Genomic DNA, 26,510 nt, shown 5'->3' on the forward strand with positions numbered 1-26,510 from the left:
CACCTCTCTGAAGGGATAACAGGGCCTGAAGGGGAAGAGAAAGTTAATGCAGTTTTGAGGTATGTCTGCTGGCCTTTTGTGAGCAAAACTTTACCCTGCCTCTTGGACCCTAAGTTTGGGTTCCTATCCAGGGGATTTTCCTCCTTCATTCTAAAGTCTTTCAGGTCTTCATTCAGTTTCTGGGAAGATGGACCATGTTCATGCTCGTATCTTTCCTATAAATTCCCCTTTTCCTTTTATCTCTGCATACTCTTTCACACACACACAACCTTTTCGACATGGGGAGTAAATATGTATGATGCTATCTTTATAGCTTTGTGGCCCCAGAAGTTACTCTTTCATTATGATACACTCCATGGGATCTGAAAATTGTTCTGTTGTAATGGAATTTGGCATAATGAGTATATTTTCATTTTTCAGAATGAGGTGATTGATGAGGCAGAGAAATAGTTCCTTGCTTCTGTAGTGAAATTAGCAAGTAAAAAAAAATTGTTGGAACTATTAGGGTGAAGATTCCTTATTTTCTTGCATTCTCTGTTTTATGTCCCTGCATACCCCTACTCCATCAGATAGGATAGACTTGTTTTGTTTTGTTTTTTTCTTTTATTAGAGAAGTTGTGGGTTTACAGAACAATCATGCATAAAACACAGGATCCCCATTTACCACCCTACCACCAATACCCTGCAATGGTATGGAACATTTGTTACAATTGATGGTAGCACATTTTTATAATTGTACTATTAATTAAAGTCAGTGGTTTAACTTAGGGTTCACTGTTTGTATAGTATAGTTCCATGCATATTTTAAAAATTTTTATTTTGTTACCATAAATATAATCTACCATTTCCCCTTTTAATCATACTCAGATATTTCAGTGCTGTTAATTGTGTTCACAGTGTTGCGTTACCATCACCACCATCCATTGCCAAAACATGACCTGTTTTTAAAGTTAATATGAATTCTACTGAATTTTCTTTCGAGGCTTTAAAAAGGAGAATAAGGTCACATTTATATATCCTAGGGTGTTGCAAAGCCAGAATTTGAAATTGGAAATCTTTTTTTTTTTTTTTTTTTTTCATAGGAAAGGCAAGGCTAGGGATGTGGAGGTGATGGGTATTCCTAGACAGCCTGTTAGAGGGAAGAGAACACTGCTCTAGGGGACAGATAGCCCTGGCACTATCCCTAACTTGCTAGGTAACTATAGTGCATGTTGGCCTCTCTGGATCTCATCTATCAAGTGGGAATAACAGTGCCTACTTTCCATACTTCATAGGGTTGAAAGGAGAAGTGCTTTGTAGGGTAGGAAATGCATTTGTGCTCTTATGTCTTTTTAATGGTTCTTAATTTATTGGTGTGTGGTTATGATGTTTGAAGTTATGGAGTCTTTGTTGGTTGGTGGCAGGTTGAAATTCTCCCTCCGTGCAAAGGGTGTTTTTGTAATTGAGCATAGGCAGTACAGAAAGAGGGTCTAGAAAAGTATTGTCATACTGGTATATATTTTGTAACCAGATCAGTGAGCAGTTGTTATGGACCATCTCTGGAACATGGAAATATGTTTTTAATACTTCTTCATAGTATTTTACTTTTCTCCTACGACCTAAGGAAAAGAGGCTGGACTAAAAAAAAATGTGGAGAAGTGACTACATTTTTCATGTGTAACAAATCCATTCCCATTTCCCCCAACTCCTGCAAGCCTTAGCCAAGCCTGTTCCAAACTGTTTTTTTTTTTTTTTAAATGCCATGTATATTATGATTGCACTTAGAACCATTTGTATCTTTAAAGAAATTTCAGTATTCCTGATTCTTCTTCCCATTCCTCATTGATGAACCACTTAAGCTCTTTACTCTAAAGCTAACCTTTTTGTTAGCCTTCCCAAATAACTTGTTCATATTTGAATTACCTAAAATAAATAGTCTTCTTCCTCTTCTCTCTGCCTTCATCTGACACATGGTTCTCAAGCTTTTTTGTCCCAGGACCCCTTGATGGTCTTAACATTTATTGAGGATCCCAAAGAACTTTTGTTTATGTAGATTTTGTCTACTGATATTTACCATATTAAAACTTAAGATGAAAAAATTAAAGATATTTATCAGTTCATTTAAGATACTACACCCATCACCTGTTAACATAAATAAAGTATTCTTAATGAAAAATAACTTTCAGAACAAAAACATTTAGTGGAAAGAATGGCATTGTTTTATATTTTTTCAAATATCTTGAATGTCTGGCTTAATAGAAGACAGCTAGATTCTCATATCTATTTCTGCATTCAGTTTTTTGTAATATGTTGTTTTGGTTAAAGACATGAAGGAAATCCAACCTCACACAAATGTGTATTTAGAAAAGGGGAGAAATATATTAACACCTTTTTAGATAATTGTGGATATTCTTTGACACTACATCCAAACTCACAAAAGGTTAGTTGCAATGTGGAGTCTTAAACTATCAATGAACTTCTCATACTGTATATTTATTAACATTCATTGCTCTCTCAGTTTGAATGGATCTTTTACCTATTCACGATTTTGTGGCAACATGTATTGGTCATTGGAAAATATTGACGTGTTTCATTATACAGTATCAAAAAATCACATTTGTTAAATATCACCACCAGTCTCACTTAAAAAGTCTTGGAAAGCTGTCAAGCTCACAATGGCAGGCACAATTTTTGCTTGAAAGCTTGAATTTTATCATTGCTGGTAAATACTGTCAGGCTCACTTTGTTTATTCTCAAGAAATGTCTGCCAAATACCCAAGCCTGAATGACTATAGTTTATCTGTTAACTTGCAAGAAAAAATTGTATTCCATGAAAAAAGCTCAAAACTCAAACAATTGCACAAGTGCTTTTTCTCAAGACAACCATTGTACTTAGGTAAGGTACAAAGTACCTTATGCATACATCATTTCATCATATAGAATATTATTAAAAGATGTGTACTGAAGGGTTAGTATTTAATGAAATCAATAATTTTTAGTGTTTCATCAAGGACTTTAAGTGAAATGGACGTTACGTTGTAGTGTGAATGGGTGGCAGTGAAGAATACCATGACTGTTGGTACATTTTGGTATCAGTGCCTTGATTTGTGCTAAGGCATCAGTACTTTTACCTATCTTCCTTTTGCATCATCAATGCAAATGTCATCACAGTCACAAAGGCAAACAGTGACTTAATATCAAGTATTATTAGGAAAATAGTATTGGCCACAGGCCACCCTTTGAAAACCACTGATCTAATACATGCTCCTCACAACACTGGAAATCTTTTCCCCCCTGGATTCCTATTCAGAGAGCTCCCCTCCATCAGAAGTCTTAAGTGGCTCCCAAATCCTTCCTTCAATATGAAACATTCAGCAAAAGCATTTGTCAGGCATTATATTCAGGGAGAATGAGATACACAGTTTTATTCTCCAGGATTTTTATTGGGGGATTGAGGATGAAGAGAAGAGAAAATAGATAAGTAAGGAGTTATAATGTATATAACTGAGAATTATGTTAAAGGTGATAAATGACAAAGGGTGTGCTAAATTTCAGATCCTACTGTGAGCTCTTTGAACCACAGGACATATCCTGACCAAAAAAAACTTCAGATCCTTTCCTTCCATCAAACCTCTTTCAAATGTCCAAGTTTAATCGCCGTTGGAAATCCTTTCACAGCTAACTACACTTGGCTCCAGGCATTGTAGTTTTATGTTTCTCCCTTCCTATTTTTCCCCGTCATTTGTGTGTCCCTAGTTCATATTTCCGGGTGTGTAGCCTTGAACCACTGCAGCTGATAATGCATGGGTGTTTTTGTTTGTTGCTTTCTTTCTTTTACTTGTTCTTATATTTAAATTTAAGCTTTTCCCTGCCTTGGCTTGTGTTGGGTGATGTAACCGTGGTAGTCTTATTTTGGGTAATGTCACCCCCACTGCAAGCTTTGTGAGGACAATGCTCAGGAAGGAAGTCTTCTCAGGCAGGGAAGACTTTAATAGCGACTGTTCTGTTTTCCTAAGGGTTCTATCTCCACTCTACTAAAAGTCCTTAGGGCCACTACCAACTCTGTCTGGTTCATTTCCCAAGCCCCACGATACGCTGAACTTCTACACTGGGGAGGATTTTCACAAAACAGCTGAACCCAGCCAGGGTCATCACTGGCGAAAGCCGGACACGTGTTTGCCCATCTGGGAGCCAATAGTAACTTTTACAAACGCTGCCTCCGGAAACCCCACGGTTCGGAGGTAGCTTCTTTTAGGAACGACACAGTTAAAAATAACGTAGAATCTTTAACAGAACAAAAAAGTGATAAAGTTAGGGGGAAAGACTTTACCCCCTTCTTAATAAAGACATATTAAAGATGCTCCAAATAGAGGGTGGGGAAGTAAATTTAAAATTCCTTTCCTGTTCCGCGGGATGGAAGGCTCAGGAGAAGGGGGCGGAGATGGGCTCTGAAGAGTCTCTGGCCCTTTAAGGAGGAGGGACAGCCATAAGCCTCGGTACCTTTAAGAGTTTCTTTGTCTGGAAACCTCCTGTTTACCCTCCTGTGCTTCAACCAAACTTCCGTCTGCGATTCACAAAGCCCTTCTACGCCGCCGTCCCTTACGCCAGGCTCAAATCGGCTAAGCGTTTGTGGTTGACCCTAAACTTTCCGCCCGCGGCGCGAAACCTCGGAGAGTGTCTAGTGCCAGGGTCGTGGCCCGGCGCTGCGCCGTTGGCGCAATGCGGGGCAGGAGGGGCGGGGCTCCGGCTGGCGGGCCAATCGGCGGGCAGGGGGCGGGGCCGTGTTCGGTTGTCTCGCGCCCTGGTGACAGCTCGCGCGTGCTGATGATGGCGGTAAATAGAGGGGGGCCAGGGAAGGGGGCGGAGGAGGTGGGGAGGCAGTAAAGGGGGTAGCGCCAGGGGCTGGGGGGACGGGGACCGGGGAGGCGGCGACGGCCAGGGGAGCCCATTCTAAGATTCGGAGGCGGGAACAGGAGTCTCCGGCACACTGGCCCTCCCCTTTAAAGAAGCAAAATCCACACTCACCGGGTGAGGGGCGACAAAGGCGGCGCGCGCCTCGCGGGCGGGAGGAGCGGCGGCAGGGGGCGGGACCGCGGCGCGGGCGAGCTGGGGGCGTCCCGGGCGGGGGCCGGCGGGAGGCGAGAGCTGGGAGTCTGGGCGCGCGGGCGCTTTATTTTGGCGGGGTGGGCGACAACTGGGTTTGGGGTAAAAGCTTGGAGCGGAGAGGCGAGGGGAGGTTTAGGGGCGGCCGGGGGGAACGGGGCTAAGAATGAGATGAGGAGGATTAAGAGGAGAAAGGGTTGGAAGCCGGGGAAAGAGGAGCGAGAAAAGGCCAGCCAAGGAGGTAGGAAGGAGTCAGAAGCCACGGTGGGTGTTAAGGAAGCCGGGCGGAGGATGAGGTTAGGAAGACCAGGGCTGGGGAAGAGGGAACCTGGGGTTACGTGTTAAGAGCAGGGATTTGAAGGGGAAAGCTTTGTAAGGGATGGTATTGGGGCGGGTGGTGCTGGGGTAAGAGTTGGAAGTGGAAGGCAAAGAGGGGCAGAACTGGGTAATAGTTGGGACTAGTGGAGAGGGAGTGATTAAGAGCCAGACGTGACAAGGGTGTGAACTAGTGCAGAGCAAGATGAGCTAAGGGACCGGCAGTGGGGTGGGAACTGCTGGCGAGGTTCTGAGAAAGGTGTGGGTTAGAGGGTTGGCAATGGGTGTAAATTTCGGAAAGTGAGGGAGGGTGGATGAGACAGTAAGCTAAAACCAGGTGGAGTGAGGAATTAGTGTGTAGTGGAAGGAGTGAAAAGAAAGAGCGATGAGCGAGGGGGCGTTAATGCGAACATTCAGGGACCAGAAAAGCTTAAAGAATAGAGTAAGGGTGTAAGAAGTGATGGCGATCTGGGACAGGGGTAACTGGGGAATTTTGCTAGTTGAAGAGGTTCTGCAAGATCTAAGGTAAAAACAGTGAGGTGAAGAGACAGGCCTAAAAGCAGAGGGTGAGAGAGGAGCAAGGAAAAGATGGGCCCGTGAATTTAAAGGAGATGGGGGGGGCGGATAAGGGAAGAGAACGGGATTAAGGGAAGCTCCGGAGTTCTGATGGATGTAGAACTGGGGCAGACTGCACAGAGGTGGGAACCAAATGTGCCTGTTGTGGGGAGATGCTCCAGAAAGTCTGGAAGGGTCAGGACACAAAGCCGTAAGTGTAGGATCAAGTGTGGGCAGCCTTTGGTGCAGAAAAGAGGAACCATGGTGAGTGAAAGGGGAGCTAGAGATAGGGGTAAAAACTAAAAAGTAAGGAAGTAGGGAGTGTGTGGGAAAGGAATTCTTTGTTGAGAAGAGAACTGTGTGTTGAAACTGTGAGTCCTTTTGTCTCAAAGTAGGAAATTCCAGAAACCTTTTTCTCTTCAAGGAATCTTGAATCTGCTTCCATCTTTCATTGCTTTTGATTTGAGTTTCATGGTCACTTTGAAAAGATGAGGCCCATTTTGATTTGATATAGTTCTTGTATGAATGATAAGGCTTCATCTCTAGGTGCTGAAAAATCTCTTTATTTCTCTAGTGTTGTGGTAATGGGAAAATGGGTTGCTTTTACTTACAGTGTGGCTGTGCCTCTAGTGTGATAGTGCTGATATTGAGTAGTGTTGTCCTGCAAGCACAGGGCAGTGTGCTTTATTGACAGCGTTTTCATTTTCAATGAAAAGTGCACTGTTGTTGGGATAGAGATGAAAGTCTTTTTGTTCTGATTAATCAGCCAGGTTTTTGCTTGATTGTTTTTCAGTGGCTGGAGAGTATTGAGAAATCATTTCAGAGAAAGGCAAATAATCAGGGAAGTTCACTGGGAGAGAGATTTAAATCAGGACTGGGAGGACTTTGAGTTCCTGAGCTGCCTTTAGCTTTGTGTGGGATGTTTCATACTGCAGTAGGAAACTCACCCGCTTAACAAAATGGAATTAAAAAGGGGAGAATTTTAGAGTAGCGGAGGATTTTAGATGGGTTGACTTACCTTTTATGTTAAGTAATGATTTTATGAGCAACTTTTATTAAAAACTCTCTAGAGGTTGTTATTGCAACTGGAGCTTTGGACAGCTCCACTGCCTCCCTTGTTTTGTGGTTTTGAATAAAGAAGGACATGTTAATATTAATTTTCTATAGCTTTTGATTTTTAAGACACTTTTGGAATTAAAAGCAGGATAAAGTTGGAAAAAAGTTAGGTTTTTCTTGCTAATATTTTGTTTTGATTGTTTTCATTCTGAAGTTTTTACATTTAGCTAAGAATATCAATGATTATTTGCTTTGCATTTGATGTCAAAATATAACATAATGGGAAAAAATGCAAACTGTTCTTGAGAGTCTTATTTGGGGTTATTTCATTAGTATACATTCAGATACACAAAGATACTTTTTTCCAAAGTTGTGTAAAATTTGAATTACCTCTGTGGATGTTCGTATAAATCACAAAGATGAGTTTTATGGGATTTATACTAGTTAGCAAAGATTGTGTTTTGATATATGGATATCAGAATCATTGGTTGTTATATATATGTAAATAATTTAGGATCTTAAATCTTTCGGATTCAGCTACTATGTTAGTAGTATAGTATTTAGTTCATGGTTTGTTTCCTGGATTCTGGTAATCAGGTGTTGAAGGTGACTAGATTCATATAGCAATTTAACAGAGTTTTTAAAATTTTATTACTTTTGCTGCTGAATTTCAAGAGAATTAGTCCATTTTTAATCTTCAAGCTGAAGAACTTTGGTCTGAGGCACCTGTTTCTGTGTTTCCACATTCTCTTCCTTTTAGGATGTGTTTAGGCTGGCTTTAGTAGCAGGCTGTATTCCTTGTATGATATTGCCATTTTTATAAAGTAATTGTTTTATACTTGATATCTATATATAAATTTAGACATATTTGATATTGTTGAAGAAGAAAATACAAACTGTAAGATCAACCAAGAGAAAGTCTGTTTGGGTCTTGCCTTTTGTTTCTGAATGCTGCTAAAGTGTGCTGGATCACATATTCTCAACTGAGTTATTATTTCTCAGTTGATAGTTCTAAAACTGTTTGGAAATTGATAATCTTTTAGTTCAAATAATAATACTGTTTATCAATAAGGACTTCCATGATAAATTTAAGCTTTATATCCTTTTGTTCATTAAGTAGAAGTCTACCCAGTATACATATATATAACTTTTTGATAAACATAACATACATAAAATGTCTTTTAAGTTTATGTTTTCAGATTTGAATGAGTAGGTTTCACATAATTAAATGTTTTTCTGGTTAATTGTAGATTCTTTGGATGGGAAGAGACCTTGAAAGGACCTCTAGTTTATCCTGCAACTTCAGGCAGTATCCCACTTAAATCATCCCAGGTAGATAAAAATTTATTTTGATTTCAAAAATCTTCAGAGGTAACATGGCAACCTTTGTAGATAAGATTTTCCAGCATTTAATTATTTTTCCTATCAGGAGAGTCTGCCTTCTATCTAACTAGCACACACTTACTGCTGTATTTGTATTTGTTTCCTCTTGCCCCATTCTCAATTTTTTAGTAAAAACTGCTTACCCTATTGCTGAAGAGACCATATTCCTTCATAAACTTAATAATAGTAGCTAGCCCATATATAGCGCTTTTGTGCCAGATGCTGCTAAAAGTGCTTTGCAAACTCAAACTCATTTACCCCTCACAGCAAACCTGCGAGGTGGTTTACATATGATGAAATAGAGGCTCCTTGAGATGAAATGACTTGACCAAGGTTTTACTCAGACAGTTTGATAGTTGTTAATCTTTTAGTACAAATAATGATATCTGATGATACATTTAACCTATATTTCAAGTCATAAGGTAGAATTCTACCTTTTTCATCTCTTAAATGGTCTTGTTTGCCAAAGCTTACTTTATCTCTATGGTTCTGTTATTAACCTTTTCTCAGTGCCTTTCTAAATGAAGAACCTGAGACTGACACCATAAGGGTTATGTATAATGCAAAGATTACATCACATTTCTTACATGCTGCTATTTTTTGATTCCAGAATTGTATTTATAAAACAAAACAAAACAATGAATCAAAAATACCTTATTGAATTGCAGATTAATGGTTACCTTTCTACCTTTATAGCTAGAAAATGGCCCTGGACTTGGCATATACCATAACTGAGATATTATTTCCTATTCAGGAAAAATGGAACTTAAATTTCATTGCAGATATCCATAAGCAAAATCTGTTTAGACTGTTGATGGTTTTTTACTATCTTTTTATGCATGCTTGTGTAATACACTAAGTACATTTACCCATGCTTTAATCTGGTGAAATAGCAAACTGACCCACTCATTTTAAAAAATATCTAACAATTTCTGAGTGTCCAGTATAAGCTAAGTATGTGAATTGTTTAGAATTCACAATAACTCTATGAGGGTGCTTCTATTGTTAATACTCTTTTTCTTGTTGTTTTTTGTTTTTTTATTTTATTATTTTTCAGATTTACAGAAAATTTGCAAAAATGGTACAAGGAATTTCCATGTACCCCTACTCAAATTCACCGGCTACTTTCATTTTGCCCCATTTGCTTTATAATTTTCTCTTACTTGAGTATTTTTAAACAAGTATATTTGAAGAAAATACCTACAGAGGCCTTAAGAAAAGAGAGGAATGTTTTGAGTATACCAGAAATTTGGTATGTGTTTGATTTTAGTCAAACACTTGAAGCAAAAGAATCTCAAGATTGAATTTACAGTGGACTTTGTAGTTCCTGGTCTGTTGTCTTCAGTACATTCTGAATAACATTCTTTCACCTGTGAACCTCCGGTTTGTAGGCCCCTCTCTCTTAGAAAGGACTCTGTCATCATGAACCCCTCAGATGGGAGCCTCTAGGAGTGGGTGCTCAGGCCATGCTAGCTGTGGATGATGTATGAGTGATTATGAAGGGAGAGAAACAGGAGTCACAGGGCCTTTCAACACCATGACTAAGAAATATTTAGGTGATCCTTACGTAGCTTCAAAGAGCTGGGAGGATAAAAGTGCAAAATGTACATTGGTTGGGATTAATATAAATGAGTTTGCCTTCTAGTAAGGGGATGAACAGAAGTACTTTAACATTCCATTACCTCTCCAAACATTTAAGCCTAAATTTTGGGAGTCGTTTCAGTTGTTGTCCTATAAAGATATTAAACCGACTCCCTCTGCCATCTTCCAGCTCATCCCCAATCTTTATTAAAATGATAAGCCTGTTCATTTGATAAAGGTATAACCTGCAGAATAAGGCCTGTCTGGTTTAAGTGAAAGGAGTATTAGCTGAGCTCTGACAAATGTAAAATAAAATACAGCACTTGTGGGCTTCTTTTCCTTTTTAGCCTCTTTCTTTAAACGATCATCAATGCTATGAAATATAGCTCCTTATTAAAGGTGATTGTAATAATTAAAATCACTTTGCTTTCATAAGGATGAGAAAATTACAAATTATTTGGAAAGCATTCTCTCCAGTCATGTGTTATTGTTTCTGAGACATGGGCAGTTTTTAAAAACTATATATAACACTGTTTCTTTGCCATTTACATGTTAATAGAAGTCTGGAAAGTAAGGCACTCTTCTGAAATTTTCAGGGCTGTTTTTATTATGTGTCAAGTTGTAAACAGCATTCTGTGACAGGTATTTTCTCTCTTTGTCTTCTATTGAGCTAATTAGTAATTTACACTCTAGTGGCATCTCTTCCAGCCTGCTACTCTGTGCCTTCTGTGCAGCCAGGGCTGGCAAATGACTGGGAGCAGATGTTGTGTACCACATCAGAAGAATCAGGGATAAAATTCATTTTTGGGTTGTGATTTTATAAATGGTCAGTCTTTTGTATATGCCCTCCCCGTCCCCCCCATTCAAGTAGGAATCTAATGACCTCCTGTAAACCAGAGTTACCATCCTTGATTCAAGTTTGGATTTGTTTTCTACTCTGTCCCCCACCCCAACTCCAGCGTTGTGTGATTTGGGGAAGATTAACAGGGTGGCCTGGCATATTTGGAGCCCAGGAAGCTGGTCTTCACTGCTTCCTCTCATCATCAGAATATAGAGCTTCTTGTCATTGTCTTCAGAACCCAGCAGTTCTTCTTTTGCTGGTCAAGTTAGGTGAAGGATGGTAGGGCAGCACTGCTGCATGTTAGTAAGGAAGATGCTTTTATATGACACATATCCCTCCAAAGGAAATGATAAGCCCTACCTTTGCATCAGCTTTTTCCAGGTGCAGCCATGAGTGACCAAAAGATAGTTTATATCCTGGTGATGATACATTTTGTGACATCGGTGCTCTGCTCTTTCCTACCTCCTGCTATATGTCTTTCCCTTGTCTTTTCAGTCACTGAAATGGGAAAGAAGATGTTTAGTATCTCTTGTGTGTATACTTGGATGGACCATGTGCATGTATTAAAGTAGCAAGAGCCAGCCTTTGACTTTGAAATGAAGTCTTAAGAATCATTTTGTTTTTGTGAAGACTATAAATTTTAGTTGAAAATTAAAGAATAGAGAGAGATTTACTGCTTTATCAGTTTTGAGCCCAAACCTTTCTATAAAGCCAAATAATTTATGGTTCTTATTTCTGCAGTTGATATAATTATGGATATTAATTTATCAGGATAATGGGGCCAGAGTCACTGTTAAAGCTAGTTAGATTCTCCCTAACAAAAATTGTTACCTGGAGTTGACCACAAAAAAAGTCAGGTAAGAAAATGTGTGAATAACTCAATTCTGCCACCGTTGCTATTAGCAGTTTAATCAGCCAGCCCTTGACAGTAGATCCGTACTCATGAACAGAGGCCATGCCAAGGATACATAGTGCTGTATTAAAAAGTATTTTTTTTAATAAACCAGAATGCCTAGAACATCCCTATGGATGTTACATTTACTTCTCTTATTCTCCTTTTTCCATGTTCTAATACAAGCACCTATATCAACTGTCTTAATTATACTAGATGTTCGTCGTTAAACGCTAATTTCACTCTTGTACCTTAACATCTGAAAGAGGTCAAAGGTTTTAGATTAATAAGCAACATCACTTATGAAAAAGTAAAATACCAAAGTGGACTGATCGCAGAGAGGTGTTGTAAATGAAGATGAGAAAGTGAATATATGTCTTTGGAACCCAGTATACTCTTTTAAAAGAAACAGTGTCTCAACTGTATGGCATAACTTGAAGAACTGTTAGAATATTTTAAGTGAAAGGTAAATGTGCTTTAATGAAGAGCTCAGACTTATTTGTGGTTGACATCATTGTATTTTTAATGCTAAAATCCCAAATTGATTAAAAATTACCATTCTCCCCAGTTATACTATTAATGTATTTCTTGAATTTTTTCTCTATAGGCAGTTCAGCTTAGCCTACAACTAATAATAAATTTAAAATGTTTTTAAGTTATAACATTGAGCACTTACTATATACTAATCACTGTTCTAAACATTTTATATATATCCTTTAATTTAGTCCTCACAACAATCCAATGGATGAGGTACTCACTATTTTCATTGTATAGAACATTTTTTCAAATCAAATGCAGGCTCTTTATCACTGCCTTTAAAATCTCCACCAAATGGCCTTAATTTCCTAATCATTTAATTTAATCATGTAAATATAAAGTAGAACATATAATTACCACTTCTCACCTATCAGATTGACAAAAGATTAAAAAATTGATGTTAGTCAGTGCTAGGTGAGAATATGGGGAAGTTGGACTTCTCAGATACTATTGGTGGGAATGTAAGTTTTCCTGGTGGTAAATTAGGTAATGTGTGTCAGGATTTAAAATGTTTATAACCTATGACCCAGCATTTCCACTTCTAGGAATTTACCCTAAAGATACATTCATTCACTTGCAAAAGTTATTCTTTACAGCATTTTTTATTATAGCAAAAAACAAAACAAGAAACTCATTATCACTGATGTCCATCAGTAAGGGATAGGTTCACACAATGGTGGAGCACTTACGTGTTAAGGTTGCCAGTCTCTATCTGATGATGTGGAAGGACGCCTATTATTAAGTTAAAAAAGTCATGTTCTAGAACAATATATAGAGTATGTTCCTATTTTTGTAAAACATACATACTGGGATTAGGGTGTACCATTTAGGGGAGAGGTGTTAACTTTTTTACTCTGTCTCTATAGTATTTAATTTTAACAAGCATGTGAGAAATGGAGTTAAATGAGAACCTCTTCATGAAGGAATCTTGTGTAGTAGTTTAAGGGAGGAGAAGGAGGTTGGCCAGTGGTGAGAACTGTTCCATTCATATGAGATACATCAGTCAAAGATTCTGAGTCAGTAATGAGGCTTGGAATGACAGAAAAGAAGGATATAGCGGAAATTAATGAAGATAATAAGAGTACCTCATCCGTTGGGTTGTTGTGAGGACTAAATTAAAGGATATGTATAAAATGTTTAGAACAGTGATTAGTATATAGTAAGTGCTCAATGTTAGCTATTGTTACTGAATGAAAAATACATTATCTTTTGTAGACCAGTATAAAGTTTATGTGTTGTCTTTTATTGCCTACAACGATGATTCTACTTACCCCACTGACAGATCATGTAGCTTGAGCTTTTTTGGTAGAATTGATGGTTGGTCGAACCATTCCTATTCTTCACCTTTGATCCTCCCACCTACTAACAGTATCAAAATCCCAAATACTGAAAGTGTTGCAATTTTTGAGCTTTATAGGCATGTGATGGCCTGTAAGTTTCTGTTTTCTAGTTAGCATTGGAGGTTTGTGACGTTTCATTAAGAGACATTAAAACAAAGGGCGGGGGGTGGGGGCAAGTTATGTTTTGGAAAATGTCATTTTTTATGTTCATGGGATGTGGAATAGATATATCACTTTGCACTGAATGTGTTAATCACTTTTTGTAAGCAATGTGATGTAATGAGCATATTAGCTACAACACCTACATTGGCAGCCAGCAGTCTGCTTGTGAAATCGTTCAGAAAACCGAAATCCGTTGGTGGTAGTAAATTACGTAGACCAAATATAGTAGAAAAATTTTTTTCCTAATTGTTTCACCACTGAAAGCCATAAGAAAGGTGTTTTACCTGTGGACTCTGATGTAGCAGTGTAAAATTAGTAGGGTTTTAGATCTCTTTTTGTTTTTACATGCTTTTATTTAGAGAACTTCAAGTACATTTATATTTGATGAGACAAGTTATAAAATTGCTATTTTAAGGATGTGATCTCATTTTATAGTATATATATATTAATGTAAGTTATTTTTCCTTCCACTTCTAGTTAAAACATATCTTTTTTTGAGGTAAAAAATACGTAAAATTTAACTGAATTAAAAAAGGTTTATATTTAAGAACATTACTTGGCATTTAGGAGGTGTTCAGTAACTTGTTAATGAATAAATCAATGTATGTATGTATGAATGAAAAAGACTTCTTTGAATTTGGACTTTATATTCCCTGATTTAGATACTATCTAGCATTGGTCTATAGAGTCCTCTTTTTTAACCCCAATTCCCATGCCCATTTTCTCTCCCATCCCACAGACACCTCTCTGGTGTGTCTAATACATGTTCCTAATTCTGTATGCATCTTTGTAAAATACTTAGTGATGTTTTTTATATATGATATCTATAGTTAGAAAAATGCTCATTTAACCACATTGTTGTAGAATTTGGCTATAAAATTCTCCCTGTAAAAATGCTGCATGATCTTAACTTTGGTTTTTACTTTTTACACTCAGCACTGTGTTTTAAGATCTATGTATGTTGTTGGATGTACATTTAGCTAATTGCTCCTAACTGCAGCATGTATTCTGTGGTGTGTATCCATTCCCACAGCAATGAGTGCCTAGGATACCATAAACAATGCTACCAATAACAGTCTTGTACATGTCCGTTATGAATGTGTTAGAGAATTTCTCTGGGATATAGACCCAGGAGTGGCATAAGTACTGTCAGACTGTATCAGTTTATACCCCACAAGCATTGCATTCCCATAACCTCATCAACACGGGGAATTGTCCACATTTCTAATTTTTGTCATTTAGTAGTGTCTCATTTTAATTTGTATTTTCTAATTAATAGTGAGTCTGAGCATTTCTTCATATTCTAACTAGCTGTTTTCCTTCTGTGAATTCCCTTTTCATATTCCCTGTGTATCCTGTGTCCACTTAACAAATATTTATGGAGTGTCGTCTTTAACTGTGGTACTGTGTTCCTCTGAAGGTGCTAGCATCTCTTGGGGTACATATTAGGTATTTAACAGATTCCTGGTGGAATTTTGTGATTATGAAGTACTTCAAAGACTGGGCTCTACCCGTTCTTGATTATTATCAAGAAAATTAGGATTTTGCTTTTGTTTATCAAGTTTTAAATTCTAAACTTGAAAGCAGTTTTGCTCAATAGTAAAAGGTCTTAAGTCTTTTTACATGCATGTGTGATTGTTTTACACAGGTAATAATAGCTAACATTTACTGAGCATGTAACCCTTAATTCCCCAACAACTGTATGAAATAGGTGAGGAAACTGAGGCACAGAGCGTTTACATAGCTAATCATCTGGCCCTGCTGGGATTCTAATCCAGCCAGTCTGGCTCCTAAAACTGATCTCTTAACCACTATAGCTAATTAGAGTATTATTTTATAATTTGATGTACAATTTTATAATTTAAGATTGCATTTATTTTGTATTTTTGGATAATTTAGGAAATTAAGAATGTAGTCATCAAGCCCTATATTATTCCTGTTATAAACATTTTGTTGGAAAGCTATACAGGTTTTAGATCTTGGCAAATATGTAATCCATCAATTTAAACCTTTGTAAACTTTTTTTATATTTAGTATTAACCATTTCAGAGCCCTTCTAAAAATGTTTATTGTATAAATCTTGGCTTTTTATGGAAATTTTCATGGAAAACCAACAATATTATTTAGGTTTACTCTATAGTTGAAATTTTAGGATAGGATTAACTTGTTTTAATTTTTAAAGGAGGAGTTGTGATACTAGGAAGCATTTTTTTTATATAGTGCCTTAGAAATTTTATTTAAAATATATTCAAGTTTGTAAAAAATAAGTAATTTTGGATAATTTTTTAGTTATGATCTCCAAGAGATGGCCTCTTTATCACAGTTATTGACAGCTATTTAGTGATTTCTTTCTTTCTTTTTAATGTCTTTCCCTGAAGACAGCTAGCTGTAGTGACAAGTCTTTACTTTGAATTTTAAAGTTAGAAACTGTTTCTGTAGAAGGAATGAAGATTCACAGTTCACAAACATCACAAACAAGGGACATAAAGCTTCAGTATAATGCTGTCAACTAAACTTTACCATGAGCACATAACTTTATTTAAATAAACTTCATGTGCTTTACCATTGATGTACAGCCATTGATGTTCCTTTGCTAGGTGATCCTGGGCAAGTTATTCAATAACCAGTTGGAGCTTCCATTGTTTCATCTGTAAAATGCTGCTGACACTTAACTCATTGTGCGAATTAAGTGAGCAAATGTATAGGATTACACTTGACACAGCATGGTACCTGGTAGGAGTGTAATAAATGTTCATAAGCGTCCCCTCCTCATTAAAATTGCTACTCTGTGCTGACAAAATTGTTATATAGTTTTTATAAAAAGTGCTTGGTAATGACAGATTAATGTCTTAAAAATGGTTTTGAGTATGCTGGTACACTGAACTCTGGCAATTCATAATATTTATTATATATGAGTAGTATAAAGAGCAGAATTAAATTTAAGCAGAGTGATTAAATAGCATCTCTTGGGTATGTTATACGAAAGGTAATTTTTGACTGACTGCTGCTCTACAAACAAAAAGGGATTTGGTATTAGTTTTATGTGTATTTATTTAACTTGGATGACTGGGGAGAATGCAAGCACATTATGCCATTGCTTTTGGTCATTTTATTTCTTAGTTTTCTTGCTAAGATCTTATGTCCTTCACTATTTATAAACTGTCAGTTTAGACCAAGATGTTATTTAACTAAAGTAAACATCCACATATTAAACACATTTTAGGATTCTTGAATCCTACTTGAATGATCAGGTTCTTTTATCCCAGCCTGTCCCTGTTCTAGTTTGCTAATGCTGCCAGAATGCAAAACACCAGAAATGGACTGGCTTTTGTAACAGGGGGTTTATTTGGTTACACAGTTACAATCTTAAGGCCATAAAGTATCCATCAACAAAGGGTACCTTCACTGGAGGATGGCCAGTGGCATCCAGAAAACCTGTCAGCTGGGAAGGCACGTGGCCAGCGTCTGCTTGGTCCCAGGTTGCGTTTCAAAATGGCGTCCTCCAAAATGTCTGCATCAGCTTCCAACAGCTGTCTTCAAAATGTCTGTCTCAGTTCTAGTTCGCTCGGGCTCGCTATGGGCTCCTTCTGTCTGAGCTTATATAGTGCTCCAGTAAACTAAACAAGGCCCACACTGAATGGGCGGGGCCACGCCTCCATGGAAATTGTCCAATCAGAGTTATCACCTATAATTGTGTGGGTCACATCTCAATGGACACTGAACCAGTAGGTTCCAACCCAATCCACACTAATACGTCTGCCCCCAAGAGAATGCATTAAAGAATATGGCTTTTTCTGGGGGACATAAATATACAAACCGGCACAGTTCCCAGACCCATGGAATGTTTGAATATCAGTGTCTTTTTCTCACCAGGAAAATGATTTAGTCTTGGCTATCCTTGGTAACAGAGAAACACACATACAGCTCTTGCCAAATGCCGTTACTTACACATTTTATTTCATCTATCCAGCATTGTTGAAAGGGAGGAGAGCTGGTTTTCTATTCATTTACAGATGAGAAAGTATAGGTCCCAAGACATTGTTAGAGTGCCTAGGGTCATGCTCTCCCATGCTCCTAAGCACCTTATAAATCAACATATCCATTTGGTGTCTTATTAAATATTAGAACTTGATTAGATATTAGGTGATCAGTCACCAGGGCAAGTGGATTCCCTGAAGCCTTTATGATCCTAACCACCATAAAGACATTTTTAGGGAGAAAATTTCTAAGATGGGAGGTTAACTATATTTCAGTCTGAGACTGGATCTCTAATGTTATACATCATTGTATTGATTCTAAATAGTTTTTATTTAAGAAGGCTAAAACAATATGAAATGTTTTGTTCTGATAAAAATATACTTGTGGAAAGATGATAAAATTACAATGTGCAGTGGTAAATGCCATGAGAAGTTTTTAATTGAAAATAGGTATTTTATAAATGCTAGTCAGCATATTGCCCAGGAAGTAAAATTTGAGATAAATTTATTTAAAAATGGGTTCCTCTAATCAGTGATTCATTCAACAAACAATATATATTAATACCTCCTTTGTGCTATGTCTGTAGGACACAAAGAGCAATAAAACGCAGCCCCTGTCCTCAGGGAGCTCGTAGTCTAGTTTACCAGTCCATATGTACTGTGTAACACAGCCCATTAACCCCTGGATCTTTTTAATGATGAAAAATATTTTAATGAACTGCTTATAAGAAAGTATTAATTCATTTGGCAAGTGGAGCAGTATAACTACCAAAATTATTCTGCACCAGTTCAGAAGTGTGTAAGTGCAATCCTGGCACCCTTTGTGTTTCATAAATCTGTTTTGCAGTTTCCGTGTGGAGGTCCTGAATTTGAACTTAATCCATTATTCAGAGCTGTGAATGGGTAATACCCATGGCAAACTTATAACTTGGAAACAACAGTAAAGTCCATGCTGTGCCCTGAAATGTAAAATGTTATATATTTCTTTTTGCATTGTTATTTACTCTGGGTTATATACACAAAATTTTAGAAATTTAAAATTTCAGTGGGACTTGAGATGAGCAACAGAGTATGGACTGAAACCCAGGTTTCCTGATAACTAGTCTAGCTCTCTTCCCACTAGTCTACTCTGAGCTGCCAAGAGAGATTTAATTGTAGTCTCCTTAAAATTGTATAGGAGGTTTCCTTATTTAGTTGTAGATTCATTTGGGTTTTCTTTTCTTTTTTTAAAAATCTAGATACAATTTGCATAACAAACAATTCACCCATTTAAAGTGTACAGTTCATTGTTTCTTAGTATATTCACTGATATATGCAACCATTACCACAATTTTAGAACATTTTGATCACCTTTTTGAAAAGAAACCTTTGCCTTTTAACTATCATCTTCCTAACTTCACTTTTCCCCCAGCCATATGCAAGTGCTCATCTACTTTCTGTCTCTATAGGTTTGCCTATTCTGGACATTTTATAAAATGGAATCGTGTACTTTGTGGTATTTTGTGACTGTCTTCTTTGACTTAGCCTAATGTTTTCAAGATTCATCCATGTTGTAGGATGTATCAGTATTTCATTCCTTTTTATGACCGAATAATACCTCATGGTATGGATATCACATTTTGTTTATCCATTCATCAGTCGATGGCGTTTAGGTTGTTTCACCTTTGGCTGTTATGAATAAAGCTGCTATAAACATTTATGTACATGGGATTGGGAAAGCCATAAGGACCAAACTCCACTTTGTCTAGTTTATGGATGGATGTGTAGAAAAGTAGGGGAAGGAAACAAACAGACAAAGATACCCAGTGTTCTTTTTTACTTCAATTGCTCTTTTTCACTCTAATTATTATTCTTGTTATTTTTGTGTGTGTGCTAATGAAGGTGTCAGGGATTGATTTAGGTGATGAATGTACAACTATGTAATGGTACTGTAAACAATCGAAAGTACAATTTGTTTTGTATGACTGCGTGGTATGTGAATATATCTCAATAAAATGATGATTAAAAAAAAAAACATTTATGTACAAGTTTTTGTGTGGAAATACGTATTCACTTCTCTTTGGATATATACCTAGGAGAAGAATTGTTGGGTCATGTGGTAACTCTATCTTTGTTTGATGAACTGCCAGACAGTTTTCCAAAGTGGCTGATAATTCTTTTTCTCCTCCCACCCCCTTTTTTGGTGAAATTCGCTTATCATAAAACTAAACATTTTAAAGCATACAATACAGTGGCACTTAATATATTCACAATGTTGTGCAACCATCACCTCTAGTTCCAGAACATTTTCATCACCCTGAAAGGAAACCCCTACCCATTACAGTCACAACCCATTTCCTTCTCCCCTTTTCCCTAAGCAACCATTAATCTGCTTTCTGTGTCTGGATTTATTTACTTTGGGTATTTCATATAAATGGAATCATATCATATGTGACCTTTTGTGTCTGTCTTCTTTCACTTAGCGTAATGTTTCTTAGGTTCATCCACATTGTAGCATGTTCAGTACTTCTTTTCTTTTTATGACCCAATAATATTCCATTGTATGGATAATGCCCCATTATGTTCATCTGTTGATGGACATTTGGGTTGTGTGTTAACTACTGACACCAACTATAATACAGTTCTGTCTCTAAGTACCCGTATTAGATCAGACTCCACTGGTTAAGGGCACAGCCCTTTATAAGACTGTTATTACTTCAGACACCAGCCACAAGATTGGAGGTTCTCAGGCCACTCCCACTTCTAACCAACTGGCTACAAATTCTGGGGTCACCCCCCCCCACCCCTTCATGTTCAATAATTCTGTAGAATGACTCACAGAACTCAGGCAGGTGCTATACTCACCGTGAAAGTTTTATTATAGCAAAAGGAAACGAATAATAAACCAAAAGAAGAGATATGTAAGGCAAGGTCTGGGAGGGTCTCAAGTGCTAAACTTCTGTGTCCTTTCTCCATTGAGTCAGCAGAACATGTCACCCTTCTGGCACATCAATGTGTATTACCAACCAGAGAAACTCTCTGAACTTATGTGTCCAGAGATTTCATTGGGCTTTCATTATGTAAGCATGATTGAATTGATGACCACATGGTTGAACTCAGTCTGCAGCCCCCTCCCCAGAGAGCAGGTTGATGGGTTAGGCTGTGTGCCAGTTTGGATATATTATGTCCCTCAAAACGCCATGTTCTTTAATGCAGTCTAGTGGGGCAGACCTATTACTGTTGATTAGGTTGGAACCTATTGATTGAGTGTTTCCATGGAGATGTGACTCAATCAGCTGTTAGTGAGACCATTGATTGGATAATTTCCATGGAGGTGTTACCCTACCCATTGAGGGTGGGTCTTGATTTAATCACTGGAGTCATATAAAAGAGCTCACAAACAGAAGGACCTCAGACCAGCTAAGAGTGACATTTTGGAGAGCAGCTGCACCCAAGAGAAACATTTTGAAAATGGCCATTGAAAGTAGACTTTTGCTACTCCAGAGTTTGCCTGGGAGAAACTAAAGAGAATACCAGATGCCCAGAGAGAAGCATCCTGGGAGGAAGCCATTTTGAAACACAACCTGGGAGCAAAAGAAGATGCCAGCCACATGCCTTCCCAGACACCATTGGCCATTCTTCTGTGAAGGTACCCTGTTGTTGACACCTTAGCTTGGACACTTTTATGGCCTTAAGACTGTAACTTTGTAACCAAATAAACCCCCTTTATAAAAGCCAATCCATTTCTGATATTTTGCATAACGGCAGCATTAGCAAACCAGAACAGGCTGATGTGATGTAGCTCAAAACTCTAACAACATGATTGGCCTTTCTGGTATGATCAGCCCCCACCCTGAGTCATCCAGTTCACATATACTCTCAGATGTGGTCTGGGGCGTACAATGAATAACAAAGACACTCCTAGCATTGGAAATTCCAAGATTGTAGAAGTTAGCCCCCAGGAGCCAAGATAAAGGTCAGACCTCTTTTTGGAGGCCAGTTTCCTTACTATACCAGTTGTTTACAACTTTTAGTTATTGTGAATAGTGCTGCCCTGAATGTTTGTGTACTAGTATTTGTTTAAATACCTAGTTTTAATTCTGTTGGGTCTATACTTAGGAGTTGAATTACTGGGTTGTATGGTGATTCTATGTTTAATTTTTTGAGGAACTGCCAAGCTGTTTTCCACAGTAGCACCATTTTATGTTCCCACCAGCAATATATAAGGGTTCCAATTTCTCCACATCTTCACAAAACACTTGTTATTTTCCATTTTTTTAAATTATTATTATAGTCATTCTAATGTGTGTGAAATGGTGTCTCCTTGTGGTTTTGATTCCATTTCCCTAATGACTAATAATGTTGAGCATTTTGTCATGTGCTTGTTGGCCATTTGTATATCTTCTTTGGAAAAAGGTCTATTCAGTTCCCTTGCCAATATTTTATTTGGGTGGTTTGTCTTTTCGTTATTGAGTTTTAAGAGTTTGGCTGCACTATTTTGCATTCCCACTAACTGTGTATGAAGTTTCTGATTTCTCCACATCCTCACTAAAACTTGTAATTGACTTTTTGATTGTAGTTATCCTAGTGGGTGTGAAATGATGTATCACTGTGGTTTTGATTTGCAGTACTAGTATTTCTTATGTGCAGAAAACCTGGTTTAATCCTAGCTCTGCCACTTATTAGCTATGGAACCTATTTGTGTCACAGATTTCTCGTGAAATGAATTAAAAATAATACCTACCTGATAGTTGTTCTGGGGATAGAATAAGTTAATATTTATAAAAGTTCTTAGATCAATGTCTGGCACACATTAAAGACTATATAAGTATTAGCTGCTGTCGTCATCGTCATCATCATCATCATCATCACCACCATTATTATTAACTGTTTAGCAAAGTAAGTTGGGTAAGTGTTTCCAGAGTGAATTTTCTCTTTTTCAAGTCCTGAAAATTCCTCTTTACTAAATGTGGAAAGATAAAGGCAGGAAGCTAAACCTTTGTTGATCATCAGCTATGTGCTAAGTAATGTACTAAGCATTTTACCTGCATTCTCATTTAATCCTCACACCAGTGCTGTGAAGTAGATGAAAAAACAGGCTCAGAGAAGTTAAGTAACTTGCGCAAGGTCTCATACTAATAAATGGACACCATGATGATAACTGATCTCTGTTACTCCAAATGCTGTACTCTTGCCTTTCATGACACCAGAAAACCTGAGGTTTCAGCATGTTTCACTAATAGGTAAGCTTGGAATATACTTTCCTGATTGTTGGGGACTTTATTTCTAATGCCCAGTTAAAAGGATGTCATCCACATTTTTAGTTTGTGCCTAATTCGGTGATTTATTTTATATATCGTTGATTCCACATCCCCCAATTCAAAAGTATATTACAATAGTTTAAATCCTGTTAAGTGGGGCCTAGTTGGAGAATACTTGAATGTCTGGAGACTTTTTAATAGTTTTCATATTTTAACTTCTTATAATTTCTAAGTTTTCAAGATAGCCAGTCATAATTATTGAAGTCATTACTCTTCAAAGTAATGACTATAAGCTTAAACTCCATGTGGTTACCTATCCTGGGTGCTGTTTAGGTATAGGATAGATTATTGTGGTCAGCCTTTGGGGAGCATCCAGAATTAGTACAAATAACTTGGATTTAAATGTAATTAAGTTAACTTTTAATTTTTGGTGTTCTTACATTAAAACTAAGAGTTCTTTGAATAGGAAAGAGAGACATTTTATGGATGTGAAACCTCTACCATGCAATGTCAGCTTAGCCTTCTCCTAGATAAGATTGCCTCAGACTCCCAATCCAGAGCATGTAGAAGTCTAAGCTATTCCTAAAAACATTTGTGCCTTTCCTGGTTTTTATGATCTTGCTGCCTTTCCTACCTCCTGGGTTGCTATTATCTTTCCTCGTGTCTCAAATTTGTACCGTGGTGCACCCAGATGTGAAACTTGGCTCCTCTGATTTTCAGAAAGGCCCTGAGAATTTGTGGGTTTAGTACACCTAACTGGAGAATGGGGGCACAGTAGAGGTGAGGTGAGCCTTACATTGCATTAATTCAAATAACTTCCCCAGTAAAGCATCCCTGCTCTTAAAATGTTTCTTGACCTTTCATAAAAGGTCCATCTGCTCCATTATACTAACTCTTCTATTCTTCTCTTCATCATTCTTCTCTCTGATCCTTTCAAATATAAAATAACAAATTATTCTGCTTGTTTAACTCAGAGCAATTTCCCTTTCTCCTTGGGGTCTTGATAGTCATTCTTCAGGAAACCACCCACCACAAGGGTACTGGACATGAGGTATAGGGGGCCCATATTGAGGGAACGTATTTTCACAAAGAAAGTTCATTCCAAGAGGAATTCTTGTATTAGCTATTAGGATGACAAAATAAGAGAAATTTTCATCTTGCTACATGGCAGCTGACAGCATACCAATCTCAAACTGTTGAGTCTTGCTTCCTGAATAAAGTGTCAGAAACTTTAAAAAAATGATTATAATGTAATTTATCCAAATCTCTAGATGTCTAGATATCACTGGCTAATGTAATGTTTTTGTGAATGGGATGTATTCTGCTTTTAAAGAAGTCTGCTGCTTACCTAAAAGTCATGAGCCTACGCAGCCCAAAAGATGCCATCTTTCATTATTAAATATTTCACTTCTGCAAAAATAATTTTTGCTTTTGATATTTGAGTGTTTTTGTTACTGTTTTAGTTTGCCAGACTGCCATAACAAAAGTCACACAATGGATTGGGAATTCATTGGCTTATGGTTTTCAGATTAGAAGTCTATAATTTAGAGTTTGCTTTCTTCTCGAAGACTAGCATTCTGGTGCTGGCTGCCGGCAATCCTTGGAGTTCCCTTGGCTTTTCTGTCACATGACAGTGTCCCTCCTTTCCCACTAACTTCCTACCTCTCCCTGTGACCTTCGTATAAGGCTTCCAGTAATCCAGATTAAAATCATCCTTGGTTCAGTTGACAACATCTTAACTAAAAACATCTTCAAAAGGTCCTATTTACAAGGGGTTCACGCCCACAGTAGTGTGGATTAAGAACGTGTCTAAATTGGGAGACATAATCACACAATTACCATGGATTTTTTTTCTGACCATTTCAGGTTAGGAAATCAACTGTGCAAAGACAATGTACTAAATTTTAAAACCTGCAACAAATACAGAAATAGCTTTGTTCAGGAAGTAAACCTTTAATTCTTCCCCTCATGGACCAGTCTATAAGTGACTGAATGGTTTTGCTTCACTATTTTACATCAGTTTTGAGGACTTGTAGGGAGTTCATTCAACTACTATGTAATACTGATCCTTTTTTTTAATTTTTAAATAAAATTCATGCAGTTGCTTTTCTCTTGCCATGTATTAGCCCAATTTTACAGATTGTTTTTCCCCCTAGGTAATAGAGAAGAAGAAACGTAACCAATGACTCTGGAATAATATGGATGAAGATGGAAAAAACTTATTTAAAGGGTAAGAAAGAAAACTATAATAAAAAGTTATTAATTAGGCTATTCATAACATTAGTTTTATGTATGGCCAGTGTGCCATAGGTGGCCAAGGCTGGGATACTATTGGGGTGAATGATCAATGACTGTTCTTTGCCTTGTCTCAATTCTGAACTCAGTAACCACAAATTAAACTAGGAGGGAGCACAGCCGTATTTGAAGATAAAGGTGGGTCCTGGAGACCAGCAAATATACGAAAAACATGAAGCTTATTGGCGTTTAGACAGAGACTGTGTCTCTCATGACCTGTCAAGAATAATTACCTACCCCTCTTTTCTCTCCAGAAACTTCTAGCTGCTGTAATGTTAGCATCATGATGGGAATCCTGTTAATTTGAGCAAGTAAAGATTGAGTGTCAGGCAGTAATCAAATAGAATTCCACAGAAAGCCCAAGAAAAAGTTTGACTAAGGTTATGGGATGTAAACATTTTTTAAATTACATAAGCAAGTCCATATATTCTTATTGCCAATTATTCAAACATGACAGTAAACCGAAACCCTCTATCTGAATCTTAACCCCCTCCCAGAGATAATAAGTGTAATTGTATCATGCATATTTGTGTAAACCTTTTTCTTTGCCCAGTGGTTAAAAACATGGGCTCTGGAGCCAGACAGTTTTTGATGAACCACTACTAACTTGCCATCTGGGCAAGTTAATCTCTCTGTGCCTCAGTTCCTTGAGCGTAAGGAATTGCCTAGCTCAGTAGCAATGTTGAGGATTAGTTAATCCATGGAAAAAACTGGAATAATGCCTGGAACATAGTAAGTGTTAGCTATAATTATCTTGTGTATCCCAGTTAGCAATTTTATGTATCAGCCATCCACAGATGACTCTTTCTCTGATACATTCCAAGAATTAAGCCATCTTGGGTGAGGTAAACCCTGATGGTTAGGATTTTTTCATTTTCTTATGAACAGTTTCTTTTTTGCTTCATGCTTTATTTCTCTCAGAACATGCTGCTAGAAAATTATTCCATGTCTTAAGGTGTACATGATGCTTATAGATATGTATGAATAAATAACCATCTGCAGTCTAATTTCATCTTGCCTGTAAAAGTTGTATCATGTCAAAGCAGGATGCTTGATTTTCTTCAAGATAGCTATGTCACATTTTCAGTGAATTTAAAATTCCTCCAATCTATTTGAAGGACAAGTCATCTTGAGTTTCATTGTTCTCTGATGTCTTTTCCATGGCTTGTAAGCACTTTCTGGGGTGACACAGGCAATTACCTATTTTAAGAAAGAAGGATGCTGAAACAGTCATCTCTGTTTTCTTTTACTCCA

General features: G+C 37.4%; 2 protein-coding genes across 5 annotated transcripts in view; both read left to right on the plus strand.

Moving 5' to 3' along the window:
• The window catches only part of MED20 (mediator complex subunit 20), a 63,819-nt gene that overhangs the window by 15,632 nt on the left and 21,677 nt on the right, over window positions 1-26,510 (plus strand). For 2 of the 4 annotated variants that reach the window (XR_005217770.1, XR_005217769.1), the window contains exons 5-7: window positions 8,259-8,340; window positions 22,774-22,943; window positions 25,118-25,191. The gene's annotated coding sequence lies outside the window, so the exon portion shown is untranslated. Of the gene's footprint in view, window positions 1-8,258; window positions 8,341-9,448; window positions 10,838-22,773; window positions 22,944-25,117; window positions 25,192-26,510 lie in introns of those variants that run through there. The other 2 variants (XR_005217771.1, XR_005217772.1) reach the window with 2 other exon arrangements.
• Window positions 8,291-26,510, plus strand: part of USP49 (ubiquitin specific peptidase 49) — a 106,347-nt gene continuing 88,127 nt past the window's right edge. Inside the window, 2 exon segments of the mRNA XM_037842082.1 lie at window positions 8,291-8,340; window positions 25,118-25,191. The gene's annotated coding sequence lies outside the window, so the exon portion shown is untranslated.

The sequence above is a fragment of the Choloepus didactylus genome, chromosome 7 (assembly GCF_015220235.1).
Source record: "Choloepus didactylus isolate mChoDid1 chromosome 7, mChoDid1.pri, whole genome shotgun sequence".
Classification (NCBI taxonomy): Eukaryota; Metazoa; Chordata; class Mammalia; order Pilosa; family Megalonychidae; genus Choloepus; species Choloepus didactylus.